This window comes from Choloepus didactylus, chromosome X (assembly GCF_015220235.1).
Source record: "Choloepus didactylus isolate mChoDid1 chromosome X, mChoDid1.pri, whole genome shotgun sequence".
Classification (NCBI taxonomy): Eukaryota; Metazoa; Chordata; class Mammalia; order Pilosa; family Megalonychidae; genus Choloepus; species Choloepus didactylus.
The window spans coordinates 58,079,088-58,096,625 of NC_051334.1; the positions used below are offsets into that span (position 1 = coordinate 58,079,088).

A 17,538-nucleotide genomic window follows, 5' to 3' on the forward strand; every position below is an offset into this window, starting at 1 on the left:
CGGGACATTCATACTTTCCATTTCCTCCTTGTATTCACCCGATGTCTTTATATCCTTCATCTCTTTTGACATATTTTCCCTCAGTTCATTGAATTGACTTTTGAATTGATTTAGATTTTTTTGAACATCTTTAATTAGTTGTCTCAACTCCTGTATCTCAGTTGAACTATTAGTTTGTTCCTTTGACTGGTCTTTATTTTCATTTTTCCTAGTGTGGCTTATTATCTTAAGCTGTCTAGACATCTGGTTTTCTTGGTATTCTGGAGCTCATTTTCATTCTTTTACCTAGGGTTTTCTTGTTGATTAGCTTTGTTCTCTATCTGTTATTTGGTATTCAGTTCAACTTATTCTAGACCTCTACCATAACTTCTGTTTAGTTGATCAGAGTTTTTCACCTTTTGTTTTTTTGGTTCTTGCTCTACCTCTATGTAACCTTTCTGTGAGAGAGTCTCCTTAGATATGATCAACCTCTATCAGCCTTTCCCACTCCAGACAGGCCCAAGTCTTGGGAGGAGGTTGTGGAATTTCTGAGAATAAGTATGTGAAAGTTGTCAGAACCTCTTTTGAAGCCTCTAGACCTTTTGCTTTTCCTATCCTGACCAACAGGTGACACTTGTCAACCTGCAGCTCTCTACTAGTGTAAAGAGTGTAAAGTCACGGATGCTTTTAATTCTCCACAGACCTTGTCCCTGTTGGGGGCATGGCTGCCTCAAGCTGGTTTCTGTTTTCCAGCCCCTGGGCACTGAGTTCTCTGAAGGACGGCTGGCCATCTGAGCTGGGCCATGCCCTCCCTCTTTCTTGGGGAAGTTATGCCCTTTAGGCAACTGTCTCCCCCATTAGACTCATTGCTTTATCTCTCAGAGCTATCTTAGCTTCTCTCCTGCCTGGGTCCAGAGGCCAGTTGTAAATCTTTGCAGCTTTCTGTAGTGGGCTACCTAGAATATTTATATAAAAAAAGAGAGAGAAAAAGAAAGAAAAAGAAAAAAGTAAAAGAACGGCCTTTCTCCAGCCCCTAAGTTTTGTCAGTCCCAGTATAGACTATTTAAAGATAAGCCTTATAGGCTGTTATCTCTTCCTGTTGGATAGTTACTCTGAGACAACTTTAATTCCACCTTTGCCAGGGTGGGGGGTGGGGAGCCGGGAGGGCAGGGAGGTGGGGCTGGGTTGACACAGGAGCTCTAATGGGCTATTGAAATGCAAAAAGATAAGAAGTTGGAGAGCAAGAAAAGAGGAAACAAGAAACCAGAAAAACTAGCTTTTCAAAGAAGGGCCCTGGCTTCCTGGGTTTGCGTATGTGTCTGGTTCTGTTGGAGCCCAGCCCTCCTCTGTATTACGAACACACAGAACTCCAAAAGACTCTGGTTTTTGTTTTTTTTTTTTTTGCTATTTTGCTAGCCCTAACTCCTCTCTGCCGGGCTGATTGCTCCGAGATTCTCTAGCGTTTGGTCTCAGTTTATCTGTGGTTGGAGTTTTTATTCAGCAGTCTGAGTTTGCTAATCATTTCTGCAACTGGGGCAAGGTTGAGCCTCCCTCCCAGTTCCCTGTACAGATGGCTTCCTCCTCCCTCAGGAAACCAGCTACAAGACAGTTTGCCATTCCTGGTGGAGAGGGGTGCCATACCCCTGGCTGTGGGAATTTACAGGTTTCACTGATCTCAGCTGATCCACCTGTTCCAGACTGTTGTATGATGCAAGACTGATCACAGATTTCCCTGAGGTGGCTGTTCCACACAGTTCCTGGCTATGTACCCAATGAAAGGTTTTTAATTAAGAATGGGGGAGGATCATGCAGTGGGTGTTAGCTCCTCTCTGAATTCCAGTATTAAAGACAACTGTTCTTCCCTAGACAAATTAGAATCATTTGTATTTGCAAAAGGCAAATTGGAATCAACACCAAACGTTAACTTATGAGGTGTTTGATGAGTCTGTGAGGAAGGTATATTATTGATGGAAAGTTGAAAAAAAGGGTAAGTGTATATCACTTTTGAGGCTGTCTATACAGCAGTTTACTTAAGAATCATTTTATTTCACTATTTTTCCTTTCCACCTCTCCACTACTTTGAGGGTTGGTAAGGGGTACTAAACTCCAACTGTGTACCTCTGTTCTTGGCCCATTGTCACAAAGTGGCAGAAGTGAATGCTGATCCTTTATCTGAATGCAGCACCTTTAGAATTGTGGTACCTGATAAAAAGTTGAGAGCTTTAACAGTTGTATTAGCCTTTTTGGTCCTTGGTTGGGAATAACCAACAATATCCCATTCCAGCATCAACAATAATAAGAATATGTCCATAACCATGAGATAAGAGTAAGGTACTGGTATAATCCATGCAAAATTTTTCAAAAAGCTTGTAAGGATGAATAATTGTTTTTGAAGGAGTAAGAATTTGGAAGGAAGAATTAGTTACTTGGCATTCCTCACAATTGGCTAAACAGATCTGTTTTAATCATATTAGGCCACCAATATTTACTTCTCAGTTTAATTAAGGTGATTTCTTGTCATCAATGAATTGTCTGAAACATATTGTGGGCCTGTTGGGCCAGTTTTTCTCTTTCCAGTACCAGAGGAATAATCCTTTTCCCTTCACCTCATTCAATAATAACATTACCATTTTCCAAAATATACATGTATTTTACAGGATACACTTCAGGGTTAGGACTTTTTGAGTCCAAGACTTGTTTCAGTTCCTTGTCCAGGCTTGATAATTTTTAATCATTCCTATCATATGACTGCTTTGTACAGCCAACTGGTCTGCTAAAAGAATTACCTTGTTTCTTGTGCTCTGGCTCATGTACCACTTGGATACTGGGCTCATTTTGCTTAAAATTATCAATAACTTTCCATTTACTTACAGGTTGTGTGTTTTTTTTTTCTTATTATTAACAAACCCATTGGATATCCATATATCCAATTCTTCATTAAGGCTTTTAGCTAAATATAGGCTGTCTGTAACAATTAAAATTGGCTCTCTGTCCATATAGCTTCTTTGACAGCAAATTCTGGGGCACTTATTTTATCATATTGTGCAGTATGGTCCTCTAAGGGAAATCTCCATTGTTTAAATTGAAAAATTAGGGTCAAATTTACCTGTCACTATTCCTACACCAGCAGAATGTGTCTTCTGAGGATTAGGATTTTTAATAGCTGACTCATCAGTATAATATACTTCTGTATATGATGTTAAATCATATTTGGGAGCATATGTATCTTATCACCTAGCAGGGGCTGTGCACAGAAGTTTGGGGACCACAAGAGTGGGTGGACAAGCAGGGAACACCCATGCCTCCCGGGGTCTTTGGTAAGGAAAGTTTCTCTAAGAGCATGTGCACCCACTTTGAAAAGTCATAGTCACTCACTGAGCACTCGTTTGGCACAGAGGTTCCTTGGATCATGCAGATGACCATGCTTCCCAGAGATAGCAGCTCTCCTGGCAGTGCTGGTTAGCTTGGACCCTGCAGTTGCCAGTTGGTGATAGGTCTTGGCCACCCTTACTCTGATGACTCTTTCCTCCTCTGCTACAAGGAAGAGGGGGTCCACTCAGCAGTCACCACTCATGCTCACCCAAGTTCAGCAACTGGTGTGAGCAAAGCTGGGTGCATGTCCCTCTTTCTTTTCTCTCTCTGCTTATGTCTTTTCTCTGCTGCCATGGCAGCTTAAGGCAGAGGAAAGTTTTGCAAAAGTCATTTCCAGGACCTGGGGCCACTTGTCTCCTCTCCTCTCCAGGCTGGGAAATTTCTTTGCCATTGAAGCTGCTTGCTGGACTTTCTCTGGTGGGCAGGTGGGTAGTCGGGTAGTTGTTGATTTCTATGGCTGTCAGTTTCCATCCTGAAGATCAATTTGAATCCTAGCATGCCTGCTGCCTACTCCCCATGGTCCTGCATCAACTCCTTTTTTAAATTCATTTTTATTGAGATATATTCACACACCATGCAGTCATACAAATCCTACATTCAATTGTTCACAGTATCATTATATAGTTGTGCATTCATCACCAAAATTAATTTTTGAACATTTTCATTACCACACACACAAAAATAAGAATAAAAATTAAAGTGAAAAAGAACAATTAAAGTAAAAAAGAACACTGGGTGCCTTTGTCTGTTTCTTTGTTTTTGCCCCCATTTTTCTACTCATCCATCCACACACTGGACAAAGGGGAGTGTGGTCCATATGGCTTTCCCAGTCATATTGTCACTCCTCATAAGCTATATTTTTATACAATCATCTTAAAGATTCATGGGTTCTGGGTTGTAGTTTGATAGCTTCAGGTATTTACTGCTAGATATTCCAATTCATTAGAACCTAAAAAGTGTTTTCTATATTGTGCATAACAGTGTCCACCAGAGCAACCTCTCAGCTCCTTTTGGAATCTCTCTGCCACTGAAGCTTATTTCATTTCCTTTCACATCCCCCTTTTGGTCAAGAAGATGTTCTCCATTCCATGCCCTCATCAACTCTTATAGTAAGAATATCTTGATGCCCTGGAGTCCTAGCTCCTGATAATCCTATTAACATTTGTAATCCTGCAAAATCTAAATTTCAAAGTTGAACCATTACTTTAGACTCTGCCTAAATTCCCTAGGGAAAATTAACCAAGGTATAAATACAAAATCAAAATTATTCTTGTCTTGAGCCTCATGTTGGGCACCAATTGTTATGGTTCCATCTCTTTATACCTCAAATCTATGATCTCTATTTAAAAAAGCCTGAGCCTTATCAGGTCATGATTCTGTCATAGTGTATGCAACCTAATCCCAAGTGGCTTAGAAAAAATAATTTACTTTATGTACACTACACCTCAATAAAAAAGAAGACAAAACAAGTGTCCTAAGAAGTATTAACACCAAAGGCAGATTTGCACTGAGGGTTGTGCTGAACCCTGGAGATCTTTAACTTTGGTGGCTTCACAGGGCTTGGGGACTGGGGATAAAGCCTAAGGCCTGCCCAAAGTGGAGAATCTAAAAGAAGTACCCTGGAAAATAGCTGAAATTCATTTAAGACCTTCACTGGAGTTCCCAGCTTGCCACTTGCCTTATGGAATTCAGACCTGCCCATCCCTACAGTCAGGGGAGCCAATTCCTATAATAAATCTCAATATTTACATATATGTGTGTAAGTTAGTTCTGTTTCCCAAAAGAACACTGACTAACACAGATTTGATACTGAGAGTGATAATTGAGACACAGAATTTTTTTTTAATCTTCATTTTATTGAGATATATTCACATACCACGCAGTCATACAAAACAAATCGTACTTTCGATTGTTCACATTACCATTACATAGTTGTACATTCATCACCTAAATCAATCCCTGACACCTTCATTAGCACACACACAAAAATAACAAGAGTAATAATTAGAGTGAAAGAGAGCAATTGAAGTAAAAAAGAACACTGGGTACCTTTGCCTGTTTGTTTCCTTCCCCTATTTTTCTACTCATCCATCCATAAACTAGACAAAGTGGAGTGTGGTCCTTATGGCTTTCCCAATCCCATTGTCACCCCTCATAAGCTACATTTTTATACAACTGTCTTCGAGATTCATGGGTTCTGGGTTGTAGTTTGATAGTTTCAGGTATCCACCACCAGCTACCCCAATTCTTTAGAACCTAAAAAGGGTTGTCTAAATTGTGCGTAAGAGTGCCCACCAGAGTGACCTCTCGGCTCCTTTTGGAATCTCTCTGCCACTGAAGCTTATTTCATTTCCTTTCACATCCCCCTTTTGGTCAAGAAGATGTTCTCCGTCCCACGATGCCAGGTCTACATTCCTCCCCGGGAGTCATATTCCACGTTGCCAGGGAGATTCACTCCCCTGGGGAGACACAGAATTTTAAGGATGAGATTTCTGAGTTGGTTCTGGGGCTTTTGGAATTGATTCTCTAATCTTGTTAGATTCAAAGGCATCACTGTCTCTATTTCCAATGATCAAGTTGGCAATGATAGTCCATGGCATGAATTGGCAATAGAGATACACAAAATACCACCACTGGATACTGCTACTCAAACACTTATAAGAGGCAAGGCTATGAGTGAGAATGTATTTGAAACCTTAATGAAGTTTTTTTAAAAATATTTGGGAGAATTTCATAAACATTGAAAGAAATTTTGTGACTCCTAATAACAAATATGTACAAGATCAAGAGAAGATGCAAGGGGATAGAAACACTTTTAAAAAGATGCTCCAGACCCTTTCTTAGTACCATAGGAGTTGGTCTACATGCCTTGCACAGAAAAATGGCCCTGAGAAATATGGATGACACAACTGTTAAAGCAGGGCTCTAAAACAAGCCCATGCCTTGCTGGCTGGCAAGAAACAGAGTGCCACTGTGGGTCACCAGTTTTGTTTTACCACACACAGTGAACATGCTGGGGTGCTCAGTGCCTACCTCCCATCTTTGTGGCAAGCCACTGTGGGCACTTGATTTTGGGGGGAGGACTGGGGGGGTGTAGAGGCAATGTGACAACTGTCCAGCAAGAGAAACAAAGAACAGATAGAGATCAAAGACAATCAACAAGAAAACCCTAGACAAAAGAGAGAAAACAACCTCCAGAATAAACTAATCAAGAAAATCAGATGCCAAGACAGCAAAAAGTCATGTGTCACACCAGGAAACATGAAGATATGGCTCAATCAAAGGAATAAACTAACAACTCAACTGATTCAGGAGTTGAAGCAACTAATTAAAGATGCTCAAACAAGCCTTGTAAATCAAACAATGAGTTGAAAGAAAATGTGAAGAAAGAGATGAAGTATATAAAGAAGACACAGGGTGTTCATGCAGAAGATCTCAAAAGACTGAGAAAACAAATGACAGAACTTATGGGAATGAAAGGCACAATAGAAGAAATGTAAAACACAATGAAGTCATACAACAGCAGACTTGAAGAGGCAGAAGAAAAGATTAGGGAACTAGAGGATAAGGCATCTGAAATCCTACATTCAAAAGATCAGATAGGGAAAAGAATGGAAAAATATGAGCAGGGTCTCAGGGAATTGAATGACAACACGAAGCACATGCATATCTGTGTCATGGGTGTTCCAGAAGGAAAAGAGAAGGGAAAAAGAGGAGAAAGAATGATTGAGCACATAATCATTGATAATTTCCCATCTCTTATGAAAGACATAAAATTACAGATTGAAGAAGCACAGTGTACCCCAAACAGATTAGATCTGAATAGACCTACTCCAAAACACTTAATAATCAGATACTCAAATGTCAAAAGCAAAGAGAGAATTCTGAAAGCAATAAGAGAAAAGTGATCCATCCCATACAAGAGGAGCTCTATAAGACTATGTGCAGATTTCTCAGTAGAAACCATGGAGGCAAGAAGGCAGAAGTATGATATATTTAAAATACTGAAAGAGAAAAACTACCAACCAAGAATTCTATATACGGCAAAACTGTTTTTCAAAAATGATGGAAAGTTTAAAATATTTACAGATTGTCCTGGTTTCCTAATGCTGCTGGAATGCAAAACACCAGAAATGGATTGGCTTTTATAAAGGGGGTTTATTTGGTTACAGAGTTACAGTTGTAAGGCCATAAAGTGTCCAAGGTAAGTCATCAACAATCAGGTACCTTCACTGGAGGATGGCCAATGGTGTCCAGAAAACATCTGTTAGCTGGGAAGTCACATGGCTGATGTCTGCTCCAAGTTCTGGTTTCAGGACTTTCCTCTCCAGGTCACAGCTCTTCTTAAAAATGTCACTCTCAGTTGCTCTTGGGGCATTTGTCCTCTCTTAGCTTCTCCACAGCAAGAGTCTGCTTTCAATGGCTGTCTTCAAACTATCTTTCATCTGCAGCTCCTGTGCTTTCTTCAAAGTGTCCCTCTTGGCTGTAGCTCCTCTTCAAAATGTCACTCTCAGCTGCACTGAGTTACTTCTGTTTGTCAGCTCATTTATATGGCTCCAATGATTTAATTTAGACCCACCCTTAATGGGTGGGGTAACACCTGCATGGAAATTATCCAATCAGAGTCATCACCCGCAGTTGGGTGGGGACCATCTCCATGGAAACACTCAAAGAATTACAGTCTAATCAAGACTGATACATCTGCCCACACAAGATTACATCAAAGATAATGGCATTTTGGGGGACATAATACATTCAAACCAGCACACAGATACATGAACAGGAGACCTCCTCTATAAGAAATACTAAAGGGAGTGCTACAGACAGATAGGAAAAATCAGAAGACAGAGGATTGGAGAAGAGTGCAGAAATTAAGATTAGCAGTAAGGTTAACTAAAAGGGTAAAAAGAAAGAAAAAATAAGATATGACATAAAAAATCCAAAATGAAAAAATAGTTGAAGAAAGTAATGCCTTTATAGCAATCACATTAAATGTTAATGGATTGAATCTCCCCAATCAAAAGACATAGAATGGCAGAGTGGATTAAGAAAAAAAAACACAGGATCCATCTATATGCTGTCTATAAGAGGAGACTCACTTAAAAACCAAGGACAAAAATAGGTTGAAAGTGAAAGGTTGGAAAAAGATGCTTCATGCAAACAAGAGAAAAGAGTGGGGTAGCTATACAAATATAAGACAAATTAGACTTCAAAAGGAAAACAATTAAAGTAGACAAAGAAGGACACTGTGTATTAATAAAGGGGACAATCCATCAAGAAGACATAACAATCATAAATATCTATGCACCAAGCCAGTGTGCCCCAAAATACATGAGGGAAACACTGACAAAACAGAAGGGAGAGGTAGACACTTCTACAATAGTAGTTGGAGACTTCAATACACCACTTACATCAATGGATAGAACGTCTAGACAGATGATCAATAAGGGATCAGATATATTGTATTAAATGATAAATGAATTAGACTTAAATATTTATAGCATGCTACACCCTACAACATGACACACATTTTTCTCAAGTGGTCATGGATCATTCTCAAGGACAGACCACATGTTGGGTCACAAAGCAAGTCTCAATAAATTTAAAAATATTGATATTATGCAGAACACTTTCTCAGATCATAATGGAATGAAGATGGAAATCAATAACAGGCAGAAGGCTGGAAAATTCACAAATATATGGAGGCTAAACAACACAATCAAACAACCCATGGGTCAAGTAAAAAAATTACAAGAGAAATTAGTAAATATCTTGAGGCAAAAGAAAATGAAAACACAACATATCAAAACTTATGGGGTACAGCAAAGGTGGTGCTGAGAGAGAAATTTATTGTCCTAAACCACTGTATTAAAAAAGAAGAAAGAAAAAAATCAAGGAATTAACTGTTCACCTGGAGGAATTAGGGAAAAAACAGCAAACCAACCACAAAACAAACAGAAGGAAAGAAATAAAGATTAGAGCAGGAATAAATGAAATTGAGAACATGAAAAAATAGAGAGAAACAACAAAACCAGCAGTTGGTTCTTTGAGAAATTCAATAAAATTGATGGACCCTTAGCTAGGCTAAGAAAGAAAGAAAAAAAAAAACAACAGAGGATGCAAATAAATAAAATCAGAAATGGGAAAGGGGACATAAATACTGACTCTGCAGAAATAAAGGAGATGACAGGATACTATGAGCAACTATATGCTACTTCACAGAAATAGAAAAAACAATAACCAAATTTATTTGGAAGGGACTCAAAATGGATCAAAGACCTAAACATTAGAGCTAAGACCATAAAATTTTTAGATGAAAATGTAGGGAAATGTCTTAAATGTAGGGTGATAAGAGGTGATTTCCTAGACCTTACACTCAAAGCATGATCAAAGAAAGAATAAATAGATAAGTGGGATCTCCTCAAAATTGAACACTGTTGGTCATCAAAGGACTTTGTAAGAAAAGTAAAAAGGCAGCCTAGGCAATGGGAGACAATATTTGGAAACCACATATCAGATAAGGGTTTAATATCCAGAATATATAAAGAGATCCTACAACTGAACAACAAAAAGACAAAAAACCCAAATAAAAAAATGGGCAAAAGACATGGACAGACACTTTTCTGAAGATGAAATACAAATGGCTCAAAAACATATGAAAATATACTCAACTTCACTGGCTATTAGGGAAATGCAAATCAAAACCACAATGAGATGTCATCTCACACCTACTAGGATGGCCATTATATATATAAAAAAGAAAATGACAAGTGCTGGAGAGGATGTGGAGAAAGAGGCACACTTATTCAATGTTGGTGGGAATGTAGAATGGTGCAACCACTCTGAAAGACAGTGTGGTGATTCCTCAGGAAGCCAAGTATAGGATTACCATATGATCCAGCAATCCCATTACTAGGTTTATACTTGGAGGAACTGAAATCTAGGACACTAATGGACATTTGTAACTGAAGTTATAATGGTATTATTCATGTTTGCCAAGAGATAGAAACAGCCCAAATGTCCATCAATGGATGAGTGGATAAACAAGCTGTGGTATATACATATGATGGAATATTATGCAATTGTAAGACAGAATAATGTCACAGGGCATATAACAATGTGGATGAACCTTGAGGACATTATGTTGAGTGAAATTAGCCAGAAACAAAAGGACAAATATTGTATGGTCTCACTAATATGAACTAACATTAGTTAACAAACTTAGAGAGTTAAAGCTGAGAGCACAGCTCATCAAGAGATACAAAGAGGGCAGAGATGGAGTATTTGATGCTGAAGGAGTATAGAATGTTCAACATGATTGTATAGATCCAGAAATGTATAGCACAATACTGTATGAAGGTAGCATGATATTGTAGGTACACTGAACAAATATGACTGTGAGTACATACAGTTGAAAGAGGAAAGCTAGGGGTATGTATGACACCAGAAGGAAAGATAGAAGATAAAGACTGGGACTGTATAACTTACTGAAATCTACCATGGTTTATGATGGCGACTAAATGTACAAATATAAGAATGTTTTTACATGAGGGAAAAGAAATGATGTCAACTTTGCAAGGTGTTGAAAATGGGATGGTATTGGGGAAAATACAATCAATGCAAACTAGAGTCTATAGTTAATAGTAATATAGTAATATGTTTCCATTAATTTTAACAATGGCAATATACCAAAGCTAACTATAAGAGGTGGATATAATGGAGAGGTATGGGATTCTTGGCAGAGGTTGATTGTTTACTTAGTAGGGAATGTATTGTGTGTCAATAAACAGAGGGATACATGTGCTGGAGAAACTGTGGAGAGAGGGATGTACCTAATCACTGTTGGTGGGGAATTAGAATAGTGCAGCCCATCTGGAGGGCAGTGTGGTGGTTCCACAGGAAGCTAAGTATGGGGTTGCCATATGGTCCTGCAACTCCATTATTAGTAATATACTTGGAAGAACTGTGAGCAGAGACATGAATGTACATTTGCACACTGGTGTTTATGGTGGCAGTATTCACAATTCACAATGGAAGGAGGTGGCCTAAGGGTACATTGACTGAGGAATGGAATGACAAACTGGTATATACACACAATGGAATATTGAGTGGCTACAGGAAGGAATGAAATTGCAAGAAGTGCAACTAGATGAATTGAGTGAAATAAACCAGAAATGAAAAGGCAAACATTACAACACCTCACTAATTTGGACTAACTATAATGTGCAAACTCAGAACTGAATCTGAGAGCATAGGTTATCAGGGGAAGGCTTATGGCAAAGGTTCCTAGATTGTAAGCTCTTACAGCAGTTACATGTTTTCCTGAATTGTAATAGTTGTTACTAAATTCTGAGATGCTGAGCTCTTTGTGTATAACCTGGTTTGTCCCTGGAACTTTGGGTATCTGTGTGACACCTGAGACTCCTAGCCAGTGTTTGGCTGCTATGAATGTCAGCATTGCCCCACACAGCAAATGATACAGAGGCTGAAAAAGAGATCAGACTTCAATTAGAGATATGAATTAAATGAACTCGTTTATGAATAAGGTAACTCAGAATATAGGTTAAAGGACAATATTGATGATGTTTTAAAACTTCAACTTCTGTGTGAGACCAAAGGAAGAGATGTTTATTTGGTGCAAAATTTATATTTTCTGTAGCACACTATCTAATTTAACTTGTATGGTCAGTTTATTCAAACAATATAGTTACATGGAATTTTGAATAAGGAGTGACATCTCATTGATTTGTACAGGTTAGTGTGAAGCCCCGATATATCACAGTGTAATTTGGGCAGAGAATAAAAATATATTTCCAAGGCCCCCTTGAGGTACTGGGGAAAATGTGGAAAGATTAAACTTCCCCTCCTGGGGAATTGCTGATATTCTCACAAGCATTGGCCAACTACCAATTCAGAAGGTCAAGCCCTCATCTTGGGGCTTGTTCTTATGAAGCTTGTTCCTACAAAGGAGAGGCTAAGTCTACTTACAATTGTGCCTAAGAATCATCCCCAGAGAACTTTTATTGCTTGGATGTGGCCTCTCTCTCTAAGCCAACTCTTCAGGTAAACTCACTGCCCTCCCTCCTATGCAGGACATGACTCCCAGGGGTGTAAATCTCCCTGGCAACATGGGCCATTACTCCTGGGAATGAGCCTGGACCCAGCATCATAGGATTGAGAAAGACTTCTTGACCAAAAGGGGGAACAGAAATGAAACAAAATAAAGTTTCAATGACTGAAAAATTTCAAATCGAGTTGAGAGGTCATTCTGCAGGTTATTCTTATGCATTATATAGATTTCCCTTTCTAGTTTTCAGTGCATTGGTAGTGCTAAGAGGAAATACCTGAAACTATTGAACTCAGTAGCCTTGATTCTTGATAATTGTATAAGTATAAAGCTTAGACAGTATGACCATATGATTGTGAAAACCTTGTGGCTCACACTCCCTTTATCCAGCGTATGGACAGATGAGTAGAAAAATGGAGACAAAAATAAATGAATAATAAGGGGGATGGGGAGGATGGTATGTTTTGGGTTCTCTTTTTTACTTTAATTTTTATTCTAATTTTTTTGGAGTAATGAAAATGTTCAAAAATTGTGTTGATGAATGCACAACTATATGATGGTACTGTGAACAATTGACTGTAGCCTTTGGATGACTGTATGGTTTGTGAATGTATCTTAGTAAAATTGAATTAAAAAAAGAATCACTGTCATAGGGAATAAGAAGTTAAGGCTTTAAATGTACAGGGTTCTTAGTTGGAATGATGAAAATGTTTTAGTAATGAATGGTGGTGATGTTAGCACAACATTGTGAATGTAATTAACAGTACTGAAATATATATCTGAATGTTGTTAAAAGGGGAAATGTTAGGTTGAATATATGGTAACAGTAAAAATTTAAAAGAAAATCCATGGATCTGCACTACACAGTGAACCTTAAGTTGAACCATGGACTACAGTTAATAGTACAATTACAAAAATGTGCTTTCATCAATTGTAAAAAATGTTCCATACCAATGGAAGGTGTTAATAATAGGGTGGTGTATGTGAATCCTGCATTTTATGCATGATTGCTCTGTAAATCCACAACTTCTCTATTAAAGAAAAAAAGAACAAAGAGAAGAAAGAGATGTGTTCATTTTTGGCAGCACATATTCTAAGATTGTAATGATACAGAGAAGTTTAGCATGGCCCCTGTGCAAGGATGACATGGAAATTCATGCAGCATTCCATATTTTTCAAGGAGGAGAAGAATCTTCTCTCAGTTGCTTATAAAAATGGTGTAGGAGCTTGTAGGTCATCTTGGAGGGTCTTCTCATGTATTGAGCAAAAGACAGAAAGTGCTGAGATAAAACACAGATGGCTCAAGAATACAGAGAGAAAATTGAGATCGAGCTAAGAGATATCTGCAATGATGTACTGTGTCTTTTGGAAAAGTTCTTGATCCCCAGTGTCACAAACAGAGAGCAAAGTCTTCTTATGAAAATGAAAGGAGACTACTACTATCATTACTTGACTGAGGTTGCTGCTGGTGATGACAAGAAAGGGATTGTGACTCAGTCACAACAAGTATACCAAGAAGTATTTGATATCAGCAAAAAGGAAATGCAACCAATACATCCTATCAAGTTGGACTTTGCCCTTAACTTCTCTGTGTTCTATTATGAGATTCTGAACTCCCTGGAGAAAGCCTGCTCTCTTTCAAAGACAGCTTTTGATGAAGCCATTTCTGAACTTGGTACATTAAGTGAAGAGTCATACAAAGACAGCACGTTAATAATGCAATTACTGAGACAACTTGACATTGTGGGCATCGGATACCCAAGGAGGTGAAGCTGAAGTAGGAGAAGGAGGGGTAAATTAACTGCCTTCCAACTTTTGTCTGCCTCATTCTAAAATTTACACAGTAGACCATTTTTCATCTATGCTGTCCCACAAATATTTTTTGTTTATGATTTACAACAGGTTTATGTAAATTCTATTTGAATTTCTGTATTTCCCATGTGGTTTTTATGGTTAATATTAGGGGAGTAGAGCCAGTTAATATTAGAGAGTTATCTGTTTTCATCTTGAGGTGGCCAATATGGGGATGTTGAATTTTTATACAAGTTATGTTTGGCATAGTACTTTTGGTATATTGTGGCTTCACAAGGGCCAGTGTTAAAATTTCTTCCATGTCTAAGCAAAGAAAACTGCCCACATATTGGTTTGTCCTAGTGAGGGATAAAAGGGATAATTGGTTACAGTCACAGGTGTAGTTATTGTGGGTACTTTAAGGTTTGGAGCACTTTCAAGTCTGTGGTAGAAAAGATATCCCATGGATATTACATGTTGAACCATGTGTATCTGTGGAACACAAGTATCAATGTGCACAGATTTGACTACAGCTGCAGAAGTGTTCCTTGAGACAAAAGTTGTGACCAATTTACTCTGAAGAAGGGCAGAAATGGTTCACATCCCATTATTTGTAAATTTACCTGCTGTTTGCTTTCATTGTTTTTGCTACACTCATTTTATTTGTATTTAAATGTTTTAGGCAACCTAAGAACAAATGTACAAGTAACGATGCAGTAAAAATGAATTGCTTGATATCCATTACTTCATGCATATCAAGCACAGCAGTAAAACAAAAAACCCGTGTATTTAACTTTTTTAGGTCTTTTGCTTTTGTGATTTTTTGATACTTGCCTAACATGCACATGCTGTAAAAATAGTTAACAGGGAAATAACTTGATGATGGCTAGCTTTGTTTAATGTTTTATGAAATTTTCATGAGCAATTCAAGCATAATTTCTAAGAACATAATGTTAAGTTAAAAAGCCAATAATTGAGGAAAACCTGAAATAATCTTTTATATAAAGTTCAAAAACAGGCAAAACCACACAATTTATTATGTAGGCATACAAACATAGGTGGAAAGTTAAAAGCAAGAAAATACACAATTTAGGATAGTGAATACCTTTGTGTGGAGGGAGTGGTGTGTTATTTGGCAAGGGTTTCTAAGTTACTGAGGGTTGGATACATGGGTGGTCATGTTATTTTTTTAAAAGCAGTTTTATGGAGATATATACATACCATACAATCCATCCAAAGTGTACAATACATGGTTTTTAGTATAATCACAGAGTTGTGCATTCATCACCACAATCAATTTTAGAACATTTTTATTCCTCCAAAAAGAAAAACCCCATACCCTTTGACGATCACTTCTCAATCCCTCTATCATTCCTTGGCCTAATCTAATTCTGTCTCTATGGAGTTATTTATATTTACATTTTATAAAAATGGAATCATGAAATATGTAGTAATCTGCGTCTGTTTTCTTTTACTTAGTATAATGTTTTTTTAATTCCCATATACCCATATATTCCCATATACCCCCCTATTTTTGACACATTGTGCTGTTGTGGTATCTTTGTTACAACTGATGAAAGAACATTAAAATATTACTGCCAACTACAGTTCATAGTTTACATTAGGTGTATTTTTCCATAAACCACCCTATTAATAACACCTTGTAATAGTGTCATACATTTGTTAAAATTCATGAAAGAACATTCTTATATTTGTATTATTAACCACAGACCATCATCCACAACAGGGTTAACTGTGTCATACAGACCCATGTTTCATCTTTTAATTTTTATTGTTGTAACATTCATGACCCTAAACTTTGCCTTTCATCCACATTCACAAACAAAATTCAATGCTGTTAATTGTAGTCATAATAATGTTCTACCATCATAACTATCCATTTCCAAACCTTTACAAAAAACCTAAATAGAAATTCTGTACATATTAAGCAACAGCTCCCCATTCTCTAACCCTATTCTATCCCTTGGTAACCTATGTTTTAGATTCTAACTCTATGAGTTTATTATAATTAGTTCATGGTGAGATCATACAATATAAGTCCTTTTGTGTATGGCTTATTTCACTCAACATAATGTCCTCAAGGTTCATCCATGTTGTCACATGCATCAAGACTTCATTCCTTTTTACAGCTGAGTAACATTCCATCATATGTATATACAACATTTTGTTTATCCATTCATCAGTTGATGGACTCTTGAGTTGCTTCCATCTCTTGGCAATTGTGAATCATGCTGTTATGAACACTGGTGTGCAAATGTCTGAGTCCCTGCTTCCTGTTCTTCTGGGTATATACCAGGCAGCAGGATTGATGGATCATACAGCAATTCTACACTTGGCCTCCTGAGGAACCACTAAATTGTCTTCCACAGCAGCTGCACTATTTTATTTTATTTTATTTTTAATTCATTTTTATTGAGATATATTCACATACCCTGCAGTCATACAAAACAAAGCATACATTCAATTGTCTACAGTACCATTATATAGTTGTGCATTCATCACCAAAATTAATTTTTGACATTTTCATTATCACACACATAAAAGCAATAAGAATAAAAACCAAAGTGAAAAAGAACAACCAAAGTGAAAAAGAACACTGGGTGCCTTTCTCCCCCCCATATATCTACTCATCCATCCATAAACTGGACAAAGGGGAATTTCATGATCCATATGGCTTTCCCAATCACATTGTCACCCCTCATACTACATTTTTATACAATCGCCGACAAGATTCATGGGTTCTGGGTTGTAGTTTGATAGTTTCAGGTATTTACTGCTAGCTATTCCCAATCATTAGAACCTAAAAAGGGTGGTCTATATTGTGCATAAGTGCCAACCAGAGTGACCGCTCAGCTCCTTTTGGAATCTCTCTGCCACTGAAGCTTATATCATTTCCTTTCACATCCCCTTTTTGGTCAAAAAGATGTTTTCCATCCCACGATGCTGGGTCTAGATTCCTCGCTTGGAGTCATATTCCATGTTGCCAGGGGGATTCACTCCCCTGGGTGTCAGATCCCACATAGGGAGGGCAGTGATTTCATCTGCCAAGTTGGCTTAGCTAGAGAGAGAGGGCCACATCTAAGCAACAAAGAAGCACTTGGGAGGAGGCTCTTAGACCAATTATAAGCAGGCCTAGCCTCTCCTTTGCAGCAACAGTCTGGCCAAGGGCAAGTCCAGTTGTAGAGGGCTCAGCCCATCAAACCACCAGTCCCTTATGTTTGTGAGCACATCAGCAACCATTGAAGTGGGGAAGCCCACACCCCTGCATTCTTCACCAGCTCAAGTGGGTTCTGCATATTTTTTTCATT

The 17,538-nt window shown here is 38.0% G+C and overlaps 1 non-coding gene and 2 pseudogenes across 1 annotated transcript; 2 read left to right on the forward strand and 1 right to left on the reverse strand.

The window, feature by feature from the left end:
- The window catches only part of LOC119522160, a 36,061-nt pseudogene extending 32,659 nt beyond the window's left edge, over positions 1-3,402 (reverse strand).
- A 10,084-nt stretch (positions 3,403-13,486) lies between these two features.
- Positions 13,487-13,594, forward strand: LOC119523943. Its single transcript, XR_005214743.1, has one exon. It is a non-coding gene; the product is annotated as a U6 spliceosomal RNA (small nuclear RNA).
- Positions 13,560-14,219, forward strand: LOC119522161 (annotated as a pseudogene).
- Positions 14,220-17,538: the final 3,319 nt, after the last annotated feature.